At 35.9% G+C, this 6,000-nt stretch overlaps 1 non-coding gene across 1 annotated transcript; it reads right to left on the minus strand.

Moving 5' to 3' along the window:
- Window positions 1-1,749: 1,749 nt before the first annotated feature.
- On the minus strand, window positions 1,750-1,856 carry LOC111914347 (small nucleolar RNA R71). The gene has a single exon (XR_002857782.1). It is a non-coding gene; the product is annotated as a small nucleolar RNA R71 (small nucleolar RNA).
- Between the last annotated feature and the right edge of the window lie 4,144 nt (window positions 1,857-6,000).

Genomic DNA, 6,000 nt, shown 5'->3' on the forward strand with positions numbered 1-6,000 from the left:
GGGATACAAAATTGATAATATGGTTTGATTGTTGGTAGGATTAATTCTAAGTTGGTGATTTTTGTTATTTTAGCTTGCTAAAGAACCTTGTGTGCGAATAATAATTAATTTTCTGTTAATAGGAAGATAATTGAGTAGCATGAACATCTATTGATTATCAATCTCATATGCTATGTGATCACTTTGTCATATGTCTAGGATTAATGAACATGAAACTAGAGTTAATAAAAAAATTGAGTAAATTCATGTGCAAGCTTGTGTGATGACCATCAACAAGAAGTTAATTAAAAGACCAAATTAGTTAACTATTGCAAGTCAAATTTAACCCAAATAATTAATCTAGTAAATCTAATTAAATTAGACAACTGGCCACTATTTAAGTTAGTTTATTGCTAAGGATTAGTGTAGTGAATGCGAATCTAATCACTTGAATCGGTAACCGACAAAAGAATTAATCTATTGCACCATTACCTTGAAATCAACCATAGGATCAATTGAGTTGAACTAAATAGAAGTTCCTTCCCATTATTGAATCTAGTTAGTTCTTTGTTTTCTAGTTTTTAAATTAGTAATAGTTAGCAAGTTTCTAGTATTGTAAAACTAGAGAAAACCCCTACTTATTAATTAATTTAGATAGAATTAGTTTTTAGTTTTAATTTGCCGTTCCCTGTATTCGATACCCTACTTATTCAACTATACCACAATTGATAGGTTCACTGCCTTTGTTTGTTATTTTATAATTAAAAGTAGGTTTAAAACTAAGTGAGTCTGCACACATCAAGTTTTTGGCACCGTTGCCGGGGAACGGTTCTAAACTTAACATTATATTCTAATTTAATCGATCCTTTGTGTGGGATTTATCTTACACAAAGTTATTTAAAAGGTAATCCAGTACGTAGGATTAGTTTTAATAAAATTCCGTTTTTAAAGTAACTAGAATTTTTTTTTCTGTTTTTTTGCCTTGAACTCGCTGAGTGCACTCGTGCCGACTCGGCGATTACATCGCTGTTACAGTTTTCATTTTTTATTTTATTTTTGTTCTTTTTACGCGTTTTTTGTTTTGTTTACAATTGTTTCATGACCCGAGGATCTGATATACCTCTGGTCCCTCCTCTTGAAGACCCGGAATCCGCACTAAGGAGGAGCAAAGGCAAAACCGTTGGAGAATCCGCTTCTTCAAAGAACTCACCACTCAAAAACCTAAAGTCCGTTTTCAGCAAAAAGAGGAGCAGCAAATCAGGAGCATCCAGTTCCTCTTTGACAATTGGAGACCCAATTCAAGAAGATATCGAGTACGCAACCGAGGAAGAAGAAGAGCCCACATACGAGCATGACTCCGAGTTTGAAGACGATCTAGCTATCACTATGGCTAATATCGACAAAGTCCCCATGGGGGAATGGAAGAAGATGATGCGCGATGACACCGGCCCGGGACTTGTGCAGCCCGCAATTCCCGAAACCGCTAGTTTCGAACTAAAAGGCCATATTCTCGCTCAACTCAAGGAAATTCCTTTTTATGGAAAGGATCACGAGGACGCCTATAAGCACTTAGACGAAGTGAATGATGTGGCAGACTACTTCAATGTACCGAATGTTTCATGCGAGACCCAACTTCTTCGCATGCTTCTAGTCACGTTTAAAGGTGCTGCAAAGGATTGGCTAAAGTCACTTCCACCTGGATCAGTCACCACATGGGCCAAGATGAAAGAAGAGTTCATAGACCACTTTTGCCCGCCCTCCAAAATAGCCAAGCTAAAGAAAGCCATTGCCAACTTCGAGCAACAACCCGGAGAATCTCTTTATGAAGCTTGGGAAAGGTATAAGAGCTTTCTTAGAAATTGCCCACACCATGACCTTAATAGCCAACATGAGGTCTCCATTTTCTATGATGGAGTCAATGTCACCACAAGGCAATTACTCGATTCTCAAGGCCCGCTAACGAAGAAGGCTCCCCCGGTAATCAAGAAGTTAATTGAAGAATTCTCTAATCTCTTTGGAGAATACCACAATCCAAGAAATGAAGTAAGTCGGGGGGTAGTGAACTCGACAAATAATAGCATGGCGGCGGTGATAGCTAAGCTTGATAGTCTTGATATAAGAATGACAAGAATGGATCAAACAATCCATGCTATTCGGGTTGTATTTGAAAATTGTAGAGGGCCCCATCTGTTGGATTAATGTCTAAGTCCATAACTATAATTGGTAAGACTTGACCCGACCCAGCATGGTCCATTTGGGTTGTATGGCATCATGCACTTGGATAGACTATAATGAGAGAAATAAGACACTTATGGTTATTAATATATTATAAGTTCTAGTATATTAATAATAAGAATAATAAGATTATTTAATTAGTATTGATCAAGAATTAATCTAGGATTAATTAAGTGATCAAAAGAAGACTAATTAAATATATGGGTTGATTGTGTAAATCATCCATACTTGTATAGTGGGCTAATGCTCCATGGATAATCAAGTTCGGCTAAAACCCATAGGATGGTCCATGGATGCTCCATGGTGTATTTGAACTCATGGATCCAAGGAAATGGAAAGTCATCACAATTAGGGTTTACCCTAATTGTAACATTATATAAAGATCTTATTCTTGACAATATCGGCGACTAGTATCATCTAAAGAGGGCTAGCCGATTTTCATGAAGTGTAGAATTCTTTCAAGTTATTCCAAGTGTATTTGGTGTTGTGTGAACCATTTGAGGTGTCACACTTGGGGCACTAGGCACTCAAGCTTCATGAAGAGTTTCTATATCAAAGAGGTATGTATTCTATCTTGTTATATTTATTGTTTTGTATGCTAGATTAGGATAATACCTTGGAAAGTTCTTATTTGCATGTATAATAGAGAAAACATATATCCAAGGTATTTAGGGTTGCATGTACACTTAGGAGTGTTAGAATGCTCAAAACCCAACAGTGGTATCAGAGCCTAGGCTTGTTTTCTTTTTATAATTGCAAAAGAAGCTGGAAAAATCGAGTTTTGATGCTGTCTGCCCAGCAGACTCGCCGAGTCCAAGGCAAAAAGCATCCAACTCACCGAGTTGGTTCGTGCACTCGACGAGTTGGACCCCCAGACAGCATAAATTCGACCTTTTTGGCTGGAATTGGACTAGGAACATTACCCTAAGATGTTTTTGGACTTATAAACTTGTTTTTGATGTGGTAATGTTCATGCTAATCCAATTTCAAAGATAATTGTCAATAGATTCATGTTCTGTATTAGTTTAAGGTTTAGACTAATTACATGAAAAAGTTTGATTTGAATTATCTTGTTCTGATGAGTTGCTTAGATTAATAGAAAAGTTGAGTGAAATAGTTGTTTTCAATCCAAATTAATCTAAGAGTTGATTCTAAAATGTGTTTTTGTAACTTGTCCTCAAGTTATATGAAAAGTCACATTTAAGTTTCATAAAACTCATAAAAGTTGGCAAAGGTTACAAAATGAAGAGTCTAGTTCTAATTAAATGGTGTTATGACTCCATAATTTGTCCTCAAGTTATGGAGAACCAAGAGTCTCTTCATTAAATAATAAAAAAAAAGTGTAACCTTAATTAATTCCATAAGTTATAAAATAAAGAAAAGTTAATTCTTTTATTAGTTTAAAGTCTTCCATAACTTGTCCTCAAGTTATGGAACTTGAAGAGTTTTTGGATTAAAACTACTTTAAACACATAAGTTATGGAATTAATTAGTTTTGAATAGTTTCAAAACTTGCCCTCAAGTTTTGGAATTTGAAAAAGTCTTCACTTATGAATACTTTAATTCCAAGTTAGCCCTTAGAATTTTAAAGAGTTAAAATTCAACCCTTATACTTTATAATATTATAAGTTAATAATATATATATATATATATATATATATATATATGTATATATATATATATATATATATATATATATATATATATGTATAAGAGTAAAGTCAGTCTTACCGCTAGTACGCCTCATTCATGAAGCCGGTCTATAAGGTGGGTATAAGGTTGTTGCCTATAAAATGGCAACTTAATGGGTGTCCACTCTCACCCACCGCTTGCTTGACTGGTGGAGGGTCGTTAGCCGAACGGGTTTGACAGGACTATAATTCTCCTTTCATTAAAAGTATTAATGATAAATACTAAGTAACTAAACTCTTAATAATACCCAATCTTAGTTACTTAGGAAAATGTGAATAAGGTGCTAATCCATGAAATTACACTTTGCACTTTGTTTAAGTCGGTTAGTGGAGCGTGTGTGGTTAACCGGCACACTAACTCGTATTTAACAAGGTAGGCAAAGGGTAAATTAATGTTTATCATAGTATCGATGGAGCGTGTGTGATTAACCGGCACATCGATTGAGGGGTAAACACTTAAGGGTACCAAGTAATTTGCATGGTTACTTCACAGATTGTTTTGTGATCCTCGGCATCCCAGTCACAAAACCTGAAGGGCACACTCGAGATTGAAACATGCCATTGAACAGTTCAATTAATCTCAAAGATCTAGGAGTTTCAAAAACCAATTAAAACCTAATAATACATTTCGTTTATCTTGGTGGAAATTGGTGAATCGTCATTCACCTACGTTCAAATATTTTATAGCTTGGATTACGGCATACCTCTTCTAAGTTATAAAATAGTTTGTTGGGTCCTAGCCTTAATATTTCATATTGGGTGTCATATTAAGGACTTAAGATCAACTATCTTGAATATCTCCCAAAAGATGTCTAATTTAGACATTTACGATCTTCCCAAATCTCTTGAAACAAGCTTTCCTAATGAAGATGATGTCCCTTGGAAATCATACTTCATTCACCGCCTCCAATTATTCTCCCTAACCCACAAGTTCAAGGTCACTCAAGCCCTATTGGAAAGGCAAGGTCTAGGTGTGATCACTGATGGGTTTTGAGCATTCTAACACTTCCTAAGTGTACATGCAACCCTAATAACCTTGGATCTATGTTTATCTAATTATCATGCATAGTTGAATTCCAAGGTTATATTCCTATCTAGCATACATGGGGAACAATTTTAACTTGAATAATAGATAGAATAACTTACCTTGTTGTTGCTTGTGTTCCTTGAAACCTTGTGAGCCTAGCACCCCAAGTGTGATGCCTCAAATGCTTCACACAACACCAAATGCTCTTGGAAAGACTCTTGAGATAATACACACTTCTTAAAATCGGCCAAGCCCTCTAGTTTCTTAGTGTCTAGCCGATTTTGGTGGAGAATATGATTCTTATATAGTGTTGACACATCTAGGGTTACACCATGTAAACCCTAATGTGTCATGACTCTTCATTTCCATGACCCATGGGTTTGTAACTCCCATGGAGCATCCATGGAGCATCCTATGGGTAGAACCCAACTTGATAATCCATGGAGCCTCTTAGCCCACTATACAAGATATGGATGATTTACATAATCAACCCATATATTTAATTAGTTCTCTTTTGACCACTTAATTAATTCTAAATTAATTATTGATCAAACTAATCAAATAATATTATTAATATATTAGAACTTATAATAATATTAATAATCTCCAAGTGTTATTTCTCTCATTTAGTCTATCCAATTGCATGGTGCCATGCAACCCAAATGGACCATGCCGGGTCGGGTCAAGTACACACCCGAAATAGTTATGGACTTAGACACCTTATCCAACAGTCTCCCACTTGGATAAGTCTAACAACTATATCGCTAGTACTTCAGGAACCGACCGGCAATCGTAGCTCTTTCAAGGTCTCTTGGAACTGAGAAGATGATGGTACGCCATTTAAGATAAGTGATCATATAATCCTCCGTTCTAGATATCAGCCGGACAAATACATGGAACATTGTCTTGCTTATTGTCCAGCATTTGTTTCCTGATTTCCGATTTGTTTGACAAAGAACTTAATTGAACACATCAACTTAGTTCTGACCGGGCCCGGTACATGGGTCAAAACAAAATCATCGAGGGGCCCAGATATCAGCTTCTAATCCAAGAAGGAACAGATAAACT

Source organism: Lactuca sativa, chromosome 5, assembly GCF_002870075.4.
Source record: "Lactuca sativa cultivar Salinas chromosome 5, Lsat_Salinas_v11, whole genome shotgun sequence".
Classification (NCBI taxonomy): Eukaryota; Viridiplantae; Streptophyta; class Magnoliopsida; order Asterales; family Asteraceae; genus Lactuca; species Lactuca sativa.